At 31.6% G+C, this 19,283-nt stretch overlaps 1 pseudogene; it reads right to left on the minus strand.

Annotated features, from left to right (window-relative positions):
- Positions 1 to 5,596: 5,596 nt before the first annotated feature.
- LOC124888665 lies at positions 5,597 to 13,291 on the minus strand (annotated as a pseudogene).
- Between the last annotated feature and the right edge of the window lie 5,992 nt (positions 13,292 to 19,283).

The following is a 19,283-nucleotide window of genomic DNA, read 5'->3' on the forward strand; positions in this document are numbered from 1 at the left end:
TCCTCAGGAAGTTGTTGATACTCCTCCACTTCCGCTATCATAACATGACTAACAATGAATCCTTATCGGGGATGTTTGTCTAATAAATGTGTGTATTATCTTAATTTTTTCACCAAAAGAATAAGTAAAAAATTTCAAGGCTGAACTCTGATGTGTTCCAAATATTTCCCTAGGTCAACTACAACTCACCATTAAGGAAGAGACTATAGTCCCTTCAACACAGTTCATGTGACACTCTTCTAGAAACAAAATATACTATATAACTCCTAAATATTTTGGAAACTGCTGATTTATTTAATAATTCAATTTTAAACCATAGCATGATGTTCTTCATCAAACCTTGATTTGATTTTGTGTCAATTTAATTGTGGCATATATTTTTACTTTTTAAATGATTATGGGGATGGAGGTGTCCATTATATTGGTCCCATTTTACCTAGCTTGAAATAATTACAACACTAAATCCGCCCAGGCATAAAAAAAGAAGTGATTGTTTTGTAACAAATAATATGGATTACCCAGATAGCTGGAAATTGTTATTCAAGGAATAAGCTACAAAAAAAATATTCCACTACCCACCACCAATGATCAGAACATGTCATAAAGGAAAAAGTTAAAAAGTAATAGAAATTTTATAAAGATTGCATCGTAAGTATGACTAACTGGCTACCAGTTCTAAAAGAAAACACTATCTGTTAATAGTGTGCTGTTAACAATGAACTGATAATTGGAATAGAATTAATCACAAAATCCTTGAAAGAAGATAACATTCAATGTCGGGTCGGTCAACCTCTAGAGAGCACAAAAAGCTTAGAACGGCCCATTGGTGAAAAAGAGGAATAGAATGACTTAAGGTTGAAATTTCCAAGACATAATTCAGAAGAAAAAGTAGCTTGACATTTGACATGACAACTCATACGAGTATTAGCTCATATTTAGTCAAGATGACGTTAGACGAAGTTTTTTTAACCCAAGCAACATCAAGTCTCACAACTTCTAACAAAAAACTGTAGGACTAAACTCAACATCTTATACAACGTGGGAGGAGATGTGATAGCTACCTGGAAAGGCAAAACTGAACATCTTCTACAGTATCATCATGTCCTTGAAAAATATCTGTAGCTTGAATAGTAGGGCCTTCTGCAGAAGGTTTTGGGTTACTTTCTCCAGATCACAGAGACTTTGCATCTCCATGGTCTGCTGCCAAAGTAGACACTTGATCATGAATGCTCCATAGAACAATCAATTTATCCTTCCCTATAAAAATAAATCCATGATTGCATTAGATTTATTATACACAAGGTTGGAAAAGTTCACATATCTGAGGTAACAACTAAAAGAGGTAATAATAACTTACTGCATGCATTAACGATAGTAAGAGGCTGAACTCTGAATCAAACACTTACAATAGTTGGCTAATTGGCAAGAAATGAGGCTTCACATGGCTAAATTTACCTCATAGAACCACGGGAACTTTATCTATGACAACCAGTTTAACGCAATATAACATAGATGTAAAAAGATTTCTAGAATTATTACCAGATGGATGGAATAATTGAAGATATGTAGACCAATCACAAAACTGAAAGACACCAATAAAAAGAACTGGAGAAATGTTTTATGACCTTATAAGCTCCTTATTCCAAGATCGACACAATTGAAAGACAAAGTTTATTTTTAGGTGTTTAAATGTGGTAGTTTCATCGGCCTGTTATGTCTGGTTCCCAAGGTTGTTACTTTAAGTATTCATTTCCTATCTCTTTGTAGTTATAAGAGCATCTTAGTAATTCTCTCACATAATAATTTTCCTAGTTGAACTTGTGTCCAGAATGTGAGTGATACAACATGTATATGAACTCTTCATTACCAAACAAGAAAACAACGAGTACCTACTTCTTCAAGAAAACAACCATCTTGCAGTGTGGTAATTTAAATATTTAAAGTTATAGATGCCTTCATAAGAAAGGGTACCTATATATTTCAAAACAACACACCTATTTTTGCAAGGGTCAAGCTTATGACTCCTAATTTCTCGTTCTCAACCTTAAACTGAAATACTCCATAAATATCTAGAACCTCGAATGATGTATAATAGACACCCTAGAGGAATTGAAATTATAAATATTAATACAAGTGAAAAATCCATTCCTACGATAATTCAATTATGGAGCACTTAAGAGTACCTTCTGGTCGGTTGACATGGTTTTTCGAACGTAAGGGCTCACCGTGTGAAACTGAACTTGAACATCATCTACAACATAAGTTTCCTAACATGTTCCAGACCATTTATAAATCTTAAGTGAATATTTTATTGATTTAAATTTAAGTTTCAATACACATCCAAAACCATCCCTATTTGGAGAAGAATATGTGCTCTTAAAGGTCTTTTACTCTTTATCATTTATGTTTTTGGCATTTGATTTTGATGATTGTGTTGGGAGCTTGGTTAGTAACATGAAAGAATGATGCAACGAATTGTTTGCTGCAATTACAAAGGTACCAAAGAAATGGTTGTTATGCATTTCTCCTTTGACCTCTCCAGCTCTAGTTAAAATCAGTGCACATGTATATACAAAGTCTATCACCAGGTAAGGAGTATAGTTTTTAAGGATGCTTCTGTTAAATAGATTCTTGTAAAGATCTTCTATGCCTTTACTATCCTCTACATCCCCACTCCCATAAGTCCTACTTAAGCTGGGAGGTGTCTCCTGGAAGTATGACACCAGATGGGAAAGTTATGGAATTCTCCAGTAGTATGTTGAGATAAGATGATTCCTTGTACTTCATGAACAATCTGAATACAGAAAGTTCTTCAGGGGAAGATAAAATAAGAGGCAAAGTATTTTACTTTTCAACTTTTAAAAGTTGGCAACACTTGATTGACTTATATATTTCTTAATGATAGGTAAGTCTGGTGCAATAATAGGTACTCCACATGACATAGATCGTATTAGAATGGGCGAAAATTCTTGTTCATACTGGTGGGAGAAGTAGAGGACAATGTCAGCCATCAGTATAATACCATTAACATCACCCTTCATATCATAGTGTGAAAGAGATCCCTCATGAATCCATAGACGAGTGGTAATATCCTATAAATTTTGAGACTGTATAGCTTTTAAAATTTTGTCACATAGATAATAGTAATTAAACCACATATTACTGCTACTGCAAAATGTTGTGAAGCATTATTCAATATCACTTGAACTTTCATCTCAACCTAACAAATTACATAGTAAAGCACTAGCAAGGAATGGAGATAACAAATATGGAAAATACACAGTAAATCTGAATACCTTTTCTGTGGATAGTTCTTTGGCAACGCGATCTTTTGGCTCACTTTCAGCCTTTACCAAATTCTTCACATGTAAAAGCAACAACGAAAAAGATGATTTACAACGTATATGAATTTGTGCATTACAAATTTCAATAAACTATATTGTAATACCTTTTTCTCTTCCTTTAGCTTGTACCCTAATTCCAAATTTTCATCTGGAATCCAAAACGTTGATATAGTGAAATTTTCAAGCCCCTTTTTTAAATTGTAACTGTTTAACTTAAGATTAAAAATAAAATCTTTTCCATAGAGACTTTGAATGTGGGCAGGAACATCGTTGTTATCTAACGATGATATTTTGTTGAACAACTTGTGAGCTGGTGTATCAAGGAATTTCTCAGCCACGTCATTGAATAAGACAAAAGTAGTTTTGTCGGTATTGTCTTTCATTTGTATGTGTATCTTGTACCTATGTTTGTAAAAATAAGTTAACATTAATTCTTAATACAAAACAAATTCATAATCCTTCTAGGATCCTTACTTCACCAAAGGAAACTTGCAATCTTTGTTGCAGTTGAGGCATGGATAAACACCATTTACAGGTGTAATCTTCTTCGAGCATACATTGCATGAAATGTAGTACCATCTAAAATAGTTTATTATGTCTGTAATTTTGGTCCTCATAGTAACAATGTATTCCGACAATCCTCAAAAGAAAATTTACAATTATCTATCATGTTGAAGTGTTGAGATGGAAAATCAAAATATAAGAAGCAAAAGATAACCTATATGTCAGCACTCCAATTAGACTCCGACAAATTCTTAATGTTCATTCGGTTCATAAACATCTCTTCCACTATTGAAATGCTATTAATATTAGAGCTTTCAATAACTTGTACTCCCGATGATATGGTGGAAAACTTTTGCTTTAAAGATCTTATGTAATCTATATCAAGGTTCACATATACTTTGTTAGCATATGTGGTAGAGAAGCTAACTTCACCTATTAACAATGGACGTAAAATAATTTGCGATAAAGATATCTTATAATGTTAGCATATAAATATATAACATTTGATAATTAAATCTGAAACAACACCACGAAATTCTTTAAGAGTTGTGGAAGTCACAATCACTATGTATGGGTCAGAATCCTTCTTGTGAAAATAAGGAGCAAACTTCTCTCCCAAATCTTCCCATAAGGTTATTTTTTGACTTTGCCGAACTATCTAGGAAAAGAAAAAAAAGAATATGATAGTTCATTTAAATCTAATCCAAAAAAAAAAGATCAATGTATGGTTTCAAAATAATACTCTTTTAGGAAGACAAAAAATAAAACTACTTAAGATGAGATGGGTGACTTACTAATCAATAATAATTTGGATGTCCCTTTTTCTTCACTTTGATCCAGCGCTCTCCATATCACCAACTCCATATAAACAACCAACCACATCTATAAATGAAGAAGAAAAAGTGTTTGTAGAAAACGTTGATAATTGAACAATTTTTTAAATTTGAAAATTAAAATTATGTTTGTGTATATATATATATATATACCTGATAAGATCATGTTGTTGTTTACCCTTGACTCAATCAATTCTGGTTTAATAAAGTGAAATCCGTTCACAGGAATATCAACAATATCTTCAGATAAACTCTTGATCGCAGTTGAGGAAAAGAAAATTATTTTCAAAGAGTTTTCAACTGGTCTATATACACCACTACTTTCAACCACTTTGAAGGTTTTGATGGTAAATAGTGAACCTTCAATTAAATTGTTCTTGAACCTGCTAACGTGGTTTTCCCTGACTATAGCATGCACCAAATTGCCCTGACATATCAAAACACGTGAATTTATAATTAAGATTTTTCAAAAAAAAAAAGTGTACAAGAAAGAATAAGAATTATGTTGATGAGGTACCTTTTCATCGACAAATATCATATCCAAACTGATCAGTTCTCTTTTTTTTTTTTTTGAATTAATGGCATCCCACATTCTACAAATCCTAACCCTTATCATCAAATCATATCTACCAGTAACCAACTCTGAAAGAAGAGAATACATCATACTAAAAAATTAAAAGCAAAAAATATTAAGCAACCTATAATATGAAAAATATTTGACTTCTTTATCTATATATAGTACATAAAAAGAACATAAAAAGCCCTAAAAATTAATTAAATGCAATTATTCAGAGATTAATATGCATTAAAATCAATTAAAGATACAAATGATTGAGAAGAGAAATGGTTCATTACAAACCTGGTAGAAGAATAGTTAAAATCCATTTATGAGCCCTTTATAGCTATATTCTGTAGAGGAGAAGAATAAGAAGAATAAACCGCAAGAAAGGCTTTTTGAGAGCAACGTGGGTTTTTAGTTTTTTACTCTTTCCTATTCATATCTTTAATTTAATTAATTTATGTACTATACATTAATTGGACATTATCCCTCTTTAACTAAAATAAGGAATTAAAGATTTTTTCTTGAATACTGAAAAATTAAATAAAGACAATGTAAAATGCTATAAGTTTCAATTCTTTTCATATTAAAATATTTTAAAATGTAAGTCAAAATTCATACAGTTTGACCCTCGAGAAGTGAAACGTGAAAGGTTAGAGGCAATTTAAACTGTTGTTTAATAGGAAGTTTTGCTCCTTTTTAATATTTATGCTAAGTTGTAAAATATTATATTTCTTTCTTCATAGGTATTTATATTTCATTCTTGTAACTCCTGTATTATAATGATAGGAGATAATGAAGGTTGTTAAGTCTAGCATGATGAATAGTATAATTTTAATTAATAAGACTAAAAATATTGTCTACAAACAATATTATTTCATCTATGTTATACTAAATGGGTATTTCACAATAAATTTTGAAAAAGTATGATTAGATGCCCTCTTTTTCTATTTTTAACACTATTAATGAATTGTAGTTCTTCCTCGGGATTTTTCAAGTTATCCAATGAGACATCAGTAGGTAAAAGTATATATTTGAATAATTTAATTTATAATGTATTGTCAACTATGCCTCAATTCCAAATATGCAGGTCGACAATTATTTATATGCTAGATAAAATGCGCCCAAAAGACACTTAATAAATTCTCTTTGAGTACTTTTTGTAAATAACCTTCAGATTGTGATTTGCAGCCTAAGAGTGATAGCTAACTAGCATCCTCATGCACTCTATTATCTGAGCCTCTGAGAAACAAGTGTACAGTTTAAGTGTCCCATTTCAAAATAGTGTCCGGTTGAGGGTGTGTCGAGTAGCATAGACAGCTGAGGCAACAATCATCGATGGACAGTAGATAATGGTTTCATAATTCATCAACCCCAGCTCAGCCAGAAAATATACCATGTTCTCCATCTATTTTTTAAATGGATTAAAGTTAGTACTGTAAACTAATTGTGACACATAAATAGGCAAGTATGTTAAAGAACTTACTTCTGAATCAGGTAAAGAAGCTATGAAACAAACGAGGAACACATAAGGTATTTGGACTGTTAGATACCATTTCAGTTGTTCGAGAATTTGTTTGTCCATAGATAACAGTTGCTCGTGACTTTAAGTTTTGTACGAGATGCTCATGAAGTCATTGACCTGAAAAATAAATTACAACATTTAGAAAGCTGTTAGCTTTAGCCATTAACAACTCATATGGTGATAGAGGCTTTCATATTTTACCTCGGGAGACTAAGTTTCTTCATATTTAGAGGCTATAAGCATGGCACTAATGCCTACCAACTGCAGTTCCCTTCTTGATACAGTCTCCACAGCAAGGTAGCGGTCAATAATGTTGATTCGGGGATATGGATCTAGGGATGGATATGGGTGTGGGAATCCGGCAAAAAATAATTTAAATATCTAAAAATAGAGTTATAAAACATAAATTATGAGGTATTATGTTGAAAACATGTTGAAAAAATTATGAGATACTTGTTGGTTGGGAAGATGATGTAAGAGTAGCAAGTCATTGCAAACAGAAAAGTTCATGTTCTATCTAGAGTTTGTCTACATTCAACTATAACAAAATAGAGATGAAACTATTTAAGAATATCATTTTTCTACTATAGAAGAGTGACAATGAAATAGCTTATGTGTGAATTTATGCTTCAACTGTATTCAACAGCTTGATAGGAGATGAAATAACAAAGATTCAACTAATTACCACTCATCTCTCGATTACGAAACCTTTTCTTCTCCACTTTGTTCATTCAGCAAACGCAAAACCTGAAAGTCATCGTCAGGTGTCCACACATCACTTGTTTTATTGATAACTCAAAAAGGTTTTAGCAAGGCGCTTGGCACAAACCTTGAAGGAGCACTGCGGTCCAAATGTTTCAACTTGTCCATGCTTCTTGGAAGCCTGTAGTTACATATGGCTAAAAGTAAATTGATCCATAATTCACATACAGGATCTATTTACATAAGAGAAGAGCTGACATACCTAAAATACAAGAAAATAGATAATTGACTCTTTTCTTTGCTCATTTGTACAAATGTTTTCTGCCAATTTCTGCAAAATGGCAGTTGGCTTAGCTGACCCATCATGACCATGGGATACAATTTTCTCTTCACATTGTGGTTCAACAGAAATTACATCTTCTACTTGGTCTAAAAGCTCAACCAATGCCTGAAATAGGATATATAAGCCTACAAAACACAGAGATTGTCGAAATATGATTGCACACCTTCTGCATAACATGGGGTTAGAAATGACTAACAAATGTTAATGATTACATTAGCTGAAAATACCAGAGCAGTCAAAGACCATTTTGTGTAGCCTGGAACCAAGCTAATCAGTGGCTTCATTAGGATCGACTGCGTTGGCAGGCTTCATTAATTGCCAGAAATCATCAGAAACATATCTTCTACAAGAAACCAGATAGATTTTAACAAAAATAAAGCTCAAGTTCAAGACAATGAATACCTCAACTAGTTTGTAGAAGCTGTAAATGTCTTCAACATATTCCAAAACTGCCAATTCATTGTTCACATCTGCAGCATCAATGTCCACAATCTGCTTCTTTGGCTTCTTACTCAGACCACATTATTTTGTTATATTTGGATTTAATAAATCACCCCAAAATTGAGGAAAGGGAAAAATAAGAAAGAATTTATATTTTAAGTTTCATGCACTTTAAATACATAAGTTGCATTGAAATAACACCAAAGTTAAAAAATTATAAGGTTTTTTTTATTAAAAAGAAAGGATAAATAGAATGAGTAATTATATACATATGAAATTTGGATGTCATAACATCAATGAATGACTATAATAAAGATATTAAGCGGTTATATATAGATGAGTGACTTACTAATCAGTAATAATTTTAATCTCTCATTTTTTGCCCTTGGATCCACAATCCACTATATCACCAATTTCATATAAACAACCAACCGCATCTGCAAATAAAGTGGGTAAAGTATGATATTTAAGAATAATGTAGACCTGATAACACAGTGTGGTTGTTCACCCTTGAATCAATCATAGTTGGTTTAATAAACTGAAATCCATTTATAGAAATGTCGACAATATCTTCAGATAAATTATTGATGACAGTTGAGGAAGACAAGATAATTGTCAATGGACTTTCAATAGGTCTGTATGCAAAAGTACTTTCAACAACTTTGAAGTTTTTGATGGTAAATAAAGAACCTTCTTTCAACATGGCTTTTAGCCTGTTTACTTGATTTGTACCCATTTTACCATAGATCAAATTTTCCTGACGGAAGAAAGTCATAAATGTTATGTAAACTAAAAGTTTAAATAAGAAATAGTGTTTTAAAATAAAAATCAATGTAAGAAAGTTCCTTTTCATCAATAAATATCATTTCCATACTGATCAACTTACCATTTATCTTATGATTAATAGCATCCCATATTCTACAAAGTCTAACCCTTATCATGAAATCATTTCTATTAGAAACCAACGGTGAAAGAAAAGAATATGTCATTGTAAAATCTCGACTAAATGGTATACAATCAAAGGATATTACAGTATGCAAACAGTTTACTTTCAATCTGTATATAGTGATATAATTAGAGTTTGAAAGGACACAAAAATAAAGGTATGAAGGACACAAAAATAAATTAGCAATATAATTATTCATAAATTAATAGACATTAAAGGATTCTGTAGTTACAAATGAGGAATATGAAAGAAAGGATTAATGAGGGACAACAATAAATTAGTAATACAATAATTCAATGAGTAATATACAATTGAAGACACTGAGAGTTATAAATGTGGAAGATGATTCACCTTAAAAATTTCTATGGAACTAAATACCGATATATGTGCTCAAATAAGAGATGAATAAAGCAAATGGAGCTTTGATTTTTCCCTTTTTTTTTTCAGAAGAACTGTTAACATACTTGGCGAAGGGAATACTTGGTGAAGGGAATAGGAGAAGATAGAGCATTCATTTTTTTTTGCTACCTGTAAAGTGTGAAATTTAATGATATTTAACAAATTTATTAAGAAATAATGGGCAAAGTTTGAAAAAAGAGTTGATTTGAAAAAAAAAAACAGAAATTAGAGAAATAGGAATGGTGGATTTTCCATCTTCACGTTATACCAATTCTAAATGACTATTTATGTTATTCACATATTCAAAGGGGATTAAAGTTAGTACCATAAACTATTTGTGTTATTCACACATTTAAAGGGATTAAAGTTAGTACCGTAAACTAATTGTGACACACAAATAGGCAAGTATGTTAAAGAACTTACTTCTGAATCAGGTAAAGAAGCTTTGATGAAATGGACGAGGAACACATAAGGTCTTGGATTGTTAGATACCATTCCAGTTGCCCGAGAATTTGTTTCTCTATAGTTAACACTTGCCCGTGACTATAAGTTTTGTCCGAGATGCACACGAAGTCATTGACTTGAAAAAACAAATTACAATATTTAGAAAGTTGTTAGGTTTAGCCATTAACAACTCATATAGTGAAAGAGGCTTTCATATTTTACCTCGGGAGCCCAAATTAAAGAACTTACTTCTGAATCAGGTAAAGAAGCTTTGATGAAACAAACGAGGAACACATAAGGTATTGGGACTGTTAGATACCATTCCAGTTGCCCAAGAATTTGTTTCTCCATAGTTAACACTTTCTCGTGAATGTAAGTTTTTTTTGAGATTCACACGAAGTCATTGACCTGAAAAATAAGTTACAACATTTAGAAAACTGTTAGCTTTAGCCATTAACAACTCATATGGTGACAGAGGCTTTCATATTTTACCTCGAGAATTTTTCATATTTAGAGGCTATAAGCATGGCACTTATGCCCACCAACTACAGTTCCCTTCTTGATGCAGTCTCCAATGTAAGGTAGCGATCAACAATGTTGATTCGGGGATATGAATCTAGGGATGGATACGGGTGTGGGGATCCGGTAAAAAATAATTTAAATATCTAAAAATAGAGTTTATAAAACATAAATTATGAGATATTATGTTGAAAATATGTTGATAAATTATGAGATACTTGTTGGTTGGGAAGATGATGTAAGAGTAGCAAGTCATTGCAAACAGGAAAGTTCATTTTCCATCTAGAGTTTGTCTACATTCTACTATAACAGAGATAGAGAGGAACCTATTTAAGAATATCATTTATCTACTATAGAAGAGTGACAACGAAATAGCTTGTGTATGAATTTATGCTTTAAGTGTATTCAACAGCTTGATAGGAGATGAAATTACAAGGATTCAACTAATTACCACTTATCTCTCAATTGCAAAACCTTTTCTTCTCCACTTTGTTCATTCAGCAAATGAAAAACTTGAAAGTCATCATCAGGTGTCCACACATAACTTGTTTTATTGACAACTTAGAAAGATCTTAGTAAGGCGCTTGACACAAACCTTAAAGGAGCACTACGGTCCAGATGTTTTAACTTGTCCATGCTTCTTGAAAACCTATAGTTACATATGGCTAAACGTAAATTGATCCATAATTCACATACATGATCTATTTACATAAGAGAAGAGTTGATATACCTAAAATACAAGAAAATAGATAGTTGGCTCTTTCCTTTGGTCACTTACACAAACATTTTCTGTCAATTTCTGCAAAACGGCAGCTGGCCCATCATGACCAAGGGATACAATTTTCTCTTCACATAGTGGTTCAATATAAATTACATCTTATACTTGGTCTAAAAGTTCAATCAATGCCTGAAATATGATATATAAGCCTATAAAACACAGAGATTGTCGAAATATGATTGTACACCTTCTGCACAACATGGGGTTAGAAATGACTAACAAATGTTAATGATTATATTAGCTGAAAATACCAGAGCAATCAAAGACCTTATTGTGTTGCCTGGAACCAAGCTGATCAGTGGCTTCATTAGGATAGGCTGCTTTGGCAGGCTACATTAATTGCCAGAAATCATTAGAAACATATATTCTACAAGAAACCAGACAGATTTTAATTAAAATAAAGATCAAGTTCAAGACAATGGATACCTCAGATAGTTTGTAGAAACCGTAAATGTCTTCAACATATTCCAAAATTGCCAATTCATTGTTCATATATGCAGCATCAATGTCCACAATCTGCTTCTTTGGCTTCTTACTCAGACCACATGCAACCTTTATAAAGTTGACAAAAACATCACACATTCCTCTAGTTGTATAACTGACAATTAGGTAAAACAGAAAACAAAAGGAACGATCCTCTATAAAGGCTATAATATTAACAAAAGGGACATCATATCGAATGGCTTAACGGTGAAATTTCCAATACATGATTCAAAAGAAAAAGAAGCTTGATATGTGACATGACATCTCATACGAGTATTAGTTCATCTTCAGTCAAGCGCATGTTACACGAAGGTTTTTTAACCCAAGCAACATCAAGTATCACAACTCCTAACAAAAAAACTGGATAACTAAACTCAACATCTTCTATAGTGTGGGAGGAGATGTGATAGCTACCTGGAAGGGCAGAACTGAACATCTTCTACAGTATCATCATGTCCTTGGAAAATACCTTGAGCTTAAATAGTAGGGCCTTCTGCAGAAGGTTTCGGGTTACTTGCTCTAGATCCAGGAGACTTTGCATCTCCCTAGTCTGCTGCCAACGTGGACACATGATCATGAATACTCCACAAAACAACCAATTTATCCTTCCCTGCAAAAATGATTCCATGATTGCATTAGCTTTATTGTACACAATCTTGGAAAAGTTCACCTATCTGAGGTAACAACTAAAAGAGGTAATAATAACTGACTGCAGGCAGTAATGATAGTAAGAGGATGAACTCTGATGTGTTTTAAAAGTTTCCCTACGTCAAATACAAATCACCATTAAGAAAGAGACTATAGTCCCTTCAACACAGTTCATGTGACACTCTTCTAGAAATAAAATATACCATATAAATCCTATATAGGAATAAAATTAATCACAAAATACTTGAAAGAAGATAGCATTCAATGACGGGTCGGTCAACCACCAGAGAGCACAAAAGGCTCAAAATCGCCCATTGCAAGCGTAAATTCAACATTGTCTTGATGTCCAGTCAATACCTGCAAGTGAATATGGACTATCAGTTACTACTTATAAGAATACAAAGTTGACAAACTAAACCTATGAATATGGACTATCAGTTACTACTTATAAGAATACAAAGTTGACAAACTAAACCTATTATTTAGAAAACCCACCACGTCTGGTCGACTATAATTATTTACTCCCAAGTTAGCATTACGATTAGGTTGAGACTAAACATTCCAAATAAGGACTTGATTTCAAAATGAACACTTATAAGAATACAAAGTTGACAAACTGAACCTGTTGTACAATAGGGCTACAAAATGAAATTGACACTTACAGGGTTCGTTAATGGGGAGAACCATCTTCTTCTCAGACTCAAATAAGAGATGAAGAAAGCAAATGGAGCTTTGATTTTATTTTTTTTCAGAAGAACTATTAGCATACTTGTGAAGGGAATAGGAGAAGACGGAACAATCGTTTTTTTCTTTGCTACCTGTAAAGTATGAAATTTAATGATATTTAACAAATCTATATATTTATTGAGAAATAAATGGGCAGAGTTTGAAAAAGGAATTAATTTAGAAAAAAATTCAAAAAACTAGAAATTAAATAAATAGAAATTGTGGATTTCTCTAATCCTCTTTTATATATATGTATAAATTATGACCATTTAATATTTCATAGTTTAATTAATTTAGTTAAAAAAAAAAAATAATAATTCATGTATTTCAATTTTAAATTTAACAAAATTTGTGACTCTCCTAATACCAATAAGACTTATGATTCTCCTAATATTTTCATATATTGAGCCTGTTTGGATATGATTAACTTTTTTAGCTTTTTAAGGTGTTTGATAAATTAAAAAATGCTTAAAAAAGCTAAAAGCTGATTAAAAATTTAAAAAGTGAGAAGCCGGGTACCCCATCTCTTTTCTTTTTAGATTAAAATTCTTTTAGATTTGATCATTTTCTTTTTCTCTTTGTCGTTTCGCTTCATCTCTTCCCTCCAATTTTCTCTTCATCTTTCTTCTTTGTTTTCATTGAATCCATCATTACATCAGAGGTTTATTCAATAATTTTATTTTAGAATTAAGAATTATAAATAATTCACCTTATTTATGGTGTTAACAACTTTAAGAACATTTAAGTCATTTTAACAACAAAAAGTGTTTAACATCACTTGTTTACCAAACACATCAGCAACTTTTTTTCAATTTCAGCACTTCTATCCAAACGCTTTTCTGCTTAATTTATAAGCACTTATTTTAAGCTTTTAATCATTCAACTAAAAAACTATTTTTTTAATCCTATCCAAACGGGCTCATTGTAATTCTATACTTGAAAAAAATTCTTCACGTAAAAGAAGAATTAATTATTCTCCTACTCCTAAAAATAGACAATTAGTTTTTATAATTAAGACTTCTTTCTATATATTTTAGGTTTAAATTTCATATTTTTTATTTTAAAAAATACTATTATATTCTGTCGATGGTCTTAGACACAACATTATAAATGAAAAATTCTTGACGAGTAGGAATACTCTGCAAAATTGATTTTTTAAGTAAGTCCCATAACTGCTAGATCTTGACATAAAAATCAGCCAATTTTTACTTTTGTTCTTGTTACTTTTTGTGACATGCCTTTCTTCATTTTAATTTTTTTTCAACTTCATCTTTTTTATCATAATACCATGTTCAATTCTTCCAAAAATATTATGAGAGATAATGTGGATCAGTTACTTCTTTTTATAGGAGTTTATGACTTATATATATTCTCTTACATGAAGCCATCTGCATGTATATTGACCATGAATCATAGTCTAATTTTCTTTCCTCATAATTCTGTTTTTCTTTTTTGTTAATTTCTAAATCTGATACGATAAAATTTTTCGACAAATTTAGATGATTTATATTTTTTATAAAATATTGACAATTTTAAAAAGATTGTAAAACAAGAAAATTACTATGAAGCTCAAACGATGTTCAACTCCATTAGGCCAACTATAATTCTTCCTAGTTTTCACATATTGCAATTTACGTCTCTTCAAATTTAAATCGAATTTATATGAGATTACGATAAATCGCATTGGGAGTAATATTACGTATTTTGATAAGGAGATTAATTTTTTTTTAATCTTATATTTAGCTAAAACTCAAGCTGTAGAATGCATGAAAAAAATTGATGTATCTTACCACATTGTCCGTGGATACTACAAGTCCATAATATCCATTCTATAAGAGCTCTCCACCAAATTGATTAGTTGAACAATGCAATATTTCCTCCATATCTGAAATTATGGGAGCCAGTGACTTCAAATTTAATATTTTTTACTTTTTTCACATGATAAAAAATCAGGATAAATTTGAATGAACAAAACATGTAGACTGCAGTAGCAATAAGGTAAAGCACAAAGCAAAACTCACAAGAATCAATCACAAAAACAGAAAAGCCTACCAATATCATGTACACATACAAGAAGAGGAAGATAGTAAAAGAAAGAAGAATTTGAAAGAGGACCAATCGGCATTCACGTAGTATTCAAATTTAAGAAGGCTTATTTTAGAGTCTACATTAATTATCCTAATGTCTTTTACCTGATATTTTTTCTTACTATATATTCTAAGACTTATTAATTTTAAATATAATAAAAGTAATTGCTAATTTAAGGAGCTTACATTAGTTCTTTTAATACATTCTATCATATATTTTAGAACTCAATAAGTAAAAAAAATAAGTATCATCCAAATAAAATGGGACTTCCATATTAAATTTAGGATTCTTTATTTTATTATATAATTATGACCGTTTAATGTTTCATAGTTTAATTAATTAAGTATAAAAAAAAGAACACTAATAATTCATATATTTCAATTTTAAACTTAACAAAATTCCTGACTCTCCTAATACCAATAAGACTTATGATTCTCATAATATTTTCATATATTGTAATTGTATGCTTGGCAAAAAAATCACTCAAAAAAAGAATTAATTATTCTCCTACTCCTAAAAATAGACAATTAATTCTTATAATTAAGACTTCTTTCTATATATATTTTAGTTTTAAATTTCTTATTTATTTATTTTAAAAAAATAGTATTATATTCTTTCGATGGTCTTAGACACAACATTATAAATGCAAAATTCTTGATAAATAAGCGATGTAGTATGATAGTACCAGTGAAACTACACTAATTCTCTCCCTAGTAAATTAAACAATGTTATAATATTTATATCTCTTTAGTTCTTGTTTAGATTAATACAAACACTCCTGTAATATTTTATCCATTTTTTTAAATTGTTATGTTTCACCTTTTGAGTGTCAATTTAACTAATTTTTAAAATTAAATTAGATTAAATTAATTTAATTTTTAAATATTTATAAGCTACAGAAAAAGTACTTTGATTTACAGTTCATCTCATATCAATATGATTAGAAAATATATCTTAAAATATTAATCAAAGTTCCTGTAATTTGACTCTTAAAGAGTGAAACATGACAACTATCTATTATTTTATATAAAATAAATCACTTCTACCCCTACATATTAAGAAAATTTTATGCTTACACTTTCAATGAGATAATATCTATAACTAAGTATTTCAAATTTAGACAAAATTAAAATTGTAAACATAAAAATACAAAAATTTTAGATGAAATCTTTATCCATGTTGTTTCCAAAAAGAGTTTTATTTTCTTTGTTTAAGAATATGTAGCTTTTAGAACTCATAAATAAAAATCAAATTACTTAATAAGATGACTAAAACTTATGCACTTGAAAAATATTTTTATTTTTTGAAACTCTAAAAATATCATGATGTTATTTTTATTTTTCAAAATATTTAAACCTCATATATAATAAAAATCTCAAACAAATAAATCACATAAAAAAATAGTTGAAAAAAATGGGTTAGAGAGAGAAAGTCCCGTCCCTCTCTACATACAATTTCCAAATCTTCTTCTTTCCTAAGGATTGAAAAATCCCTATTCCAAGAGATACCAAACTCTCCTACCCCACCCATAACTAATCTCCCAAATGATATCCAAATGATGGATAGCAAACTCTCATATAGAGATGTAACCTCAAATAAGATTCTGACCTCAGACCTGCCTATGGATTATTTATCCCTTGAGAAAGATTTGGGGACTTAGATGATGACCTTATTAATTTATTGGTTGAAGACATGAATGCCTCTACGCACCTTGGCAATTCTCTATCATTATCAAGCCTCCGAGAGTAAATTTACCCAATAATATTTCAAAATAAAATTGAAAGCCTTGTGGAAGCAAGCTGAGCCTCTTTGCTATTAATCTTGGATTCGACTTCTTCATAGTCAAATTCGAGAACCCAGAAAGCCAGGTTAGAGCTCTTTACGGGGGACCATGATTTATTATGGGGAGTTTCCTATCGGTTAGGAGATGGAAACCAAATTTTATCCCCAGTAAAACTCAGATCGACTCCACATGATTTGTTGTTACCCTAGTTACTTATAGAGTTCTACGACTTATATATTCTAGAAAGGGTGGGAAGGAAGATAGGGAAATTTCTAAAGATCTATGCTTGCACCTTCTCTACCATGAGTGGTAGGTATGCTAGGATATGTGTCTAGATCAATTTAGGGTGCGGGTCAAAACTTCAGTCACCATCGACTGCCATAAGCAGAGTACAATATACGAAGGTGAGAAAATTCTTTGCAAATCATGCGGTCACTTGGGTCACATAGTCCAAAATTTCAATGGAAAGGAAGTCATTCAACCTACGAACCCAAACTCTATTTGATCTCCCTCTATTCATTCGGAGCAAGCAAATGATAAATGAAAAATAGTCATCTTCGCAAGAAAGAAAAAACCTCAGTGGATATCCGGATCACCCCCGATGGTAACACCAGATCCCAAAAGGTAAACAACCGGTGGAGGCGCCAGGTAAGTACCCTAAATCCCATTATCCTAAGTCCAGTCTATCTAGCAATTCCAACAATGGCAGTAGGGTTGAGTCGTTAGGAAAACAATCTCATATTGGGCCACATCGGGGCAGAGGAAATATTGGGCTCTCATCGGCCCAAGAGGAGAAATATTCCACCCCTCCCCCCAATTTCCAAAAGTGGGTCGAGTCCAACTTCCTTTAATCTCCAGGTTAAGTTATCTCTACGTTTTTGGTGTTATTACGCCATTATGCCTTGTTTTCTTCTTGTTGGTAGCGAATCCAAGAGGGATCACCAAAAGAGGTCCTCGGTTTCTTGGCTAGTGGACTGATTTTGGTGTTTGTTTCGTATCTCTCTTGTCTTTATTGCATCATTTGGCATCAGATAATGGCTAGATATTGTTCCTACAAGATCAATCTTGGGTTTTCTTGTTAGAAAATTAAAAAAAAAAGAAGTTGAAATCTGAAAAATTCAAAAAGAAGCAAATCTGTCCATTTTTATGTCTTGACCGAAATTGTGTTCTTGATGTGTCTTGGCTGAGATTTTTCTTGTTTTGAGTCTAGATGTAGGAGTCATTTTATTTGTTTTGTTGTTTCTAGTGTTAGGTTCTTCACCTCTAACACCAAAGAAGTCTAGATCTAGATTTAAGCTTTAATTGTTGATATTGTTGTTGTGAACCTAAACCTTGGCCGTGTGATTGTTGTTGGTATTATTGTTGCGTATTCAAAGCTTGGACGTGCGGTGTGTTGTTGGTTCAAGGTTTGAATATGTATGGTGGTTATAGTGTTGTATTTTTAAGCTTGGAAAGGTGTTGTTGATGTTTGGGCTCCAACTTGAACCTTAGAACTTCAAGATTCAAAAAAATGTGTTCTTGGTGTTCACATCTTCATCTATTGTTGAAGAAAAAGTGGTTGTTTGATCATGGAAGTTGAAGAAAGCGAGTGTGTATTTTGTTAGTCTTGAAAGACATATTTCTAAAATTTAAGACCTCTCAAGACTTTAACAACCACTTTTCCAACAACCTTCCATGATTTAAGGACCATGTCTTGAGGAGAAAAGTCAAGTCTTGCTTTTTGAATTTGAAAGAGGATTTCAAGACTTGTTTTATTTCTCTTAACCAATTCCCTCCAATTCCAAATTACAATTGAACCAAGACTTGAATTAGAAAATAAAATTTGATAACAACCGCAACCAATAAGTGGCTGCCACATCACGTTTTTACCATTCACCGACAATTTTTAAGCTCAAATTTTATATTTCTTAGTTTCATTTTATTGTTTCCTATTTCCATTTTTTGGTTTGAACACTAATTAACAAACTAGTAATCTCCTACTAGATTGTAAGTTAGTTTAAGAGTCCATTTGTTCGTGTCTACATTTGTTGTGTACTTTTATCTTTTGTGAATTCGTTGCATCTTGTTGGTTCAAGTCCGCAAACAAATTTTCTTTAAGTCAACTCAAATGAAAATCTATTCCGAGCAAGAGTAGACTCGACCCTCAATCACTCACGAAGTACAAGCCGACTTTCAACACTTGTGAAACCAAGTGTGAGGTAAAAATCAAGAGTGAGAG

The sequence above is a fragment of the Capsicum annuum genome, chromosome 11 (genome assembly GCF_002878395.1).
Source record: "Capsicum annuum cultivar UCD-10X-F1 chromosome 11, UCD10Xv1.1, whole genome shotgun sequence".
NCBI lineage: Eukaryota > Viridiplantae > Streptophyta > Magnoliopsida > Solanales > Solanaceae > Capsicum > Capsicum annuum.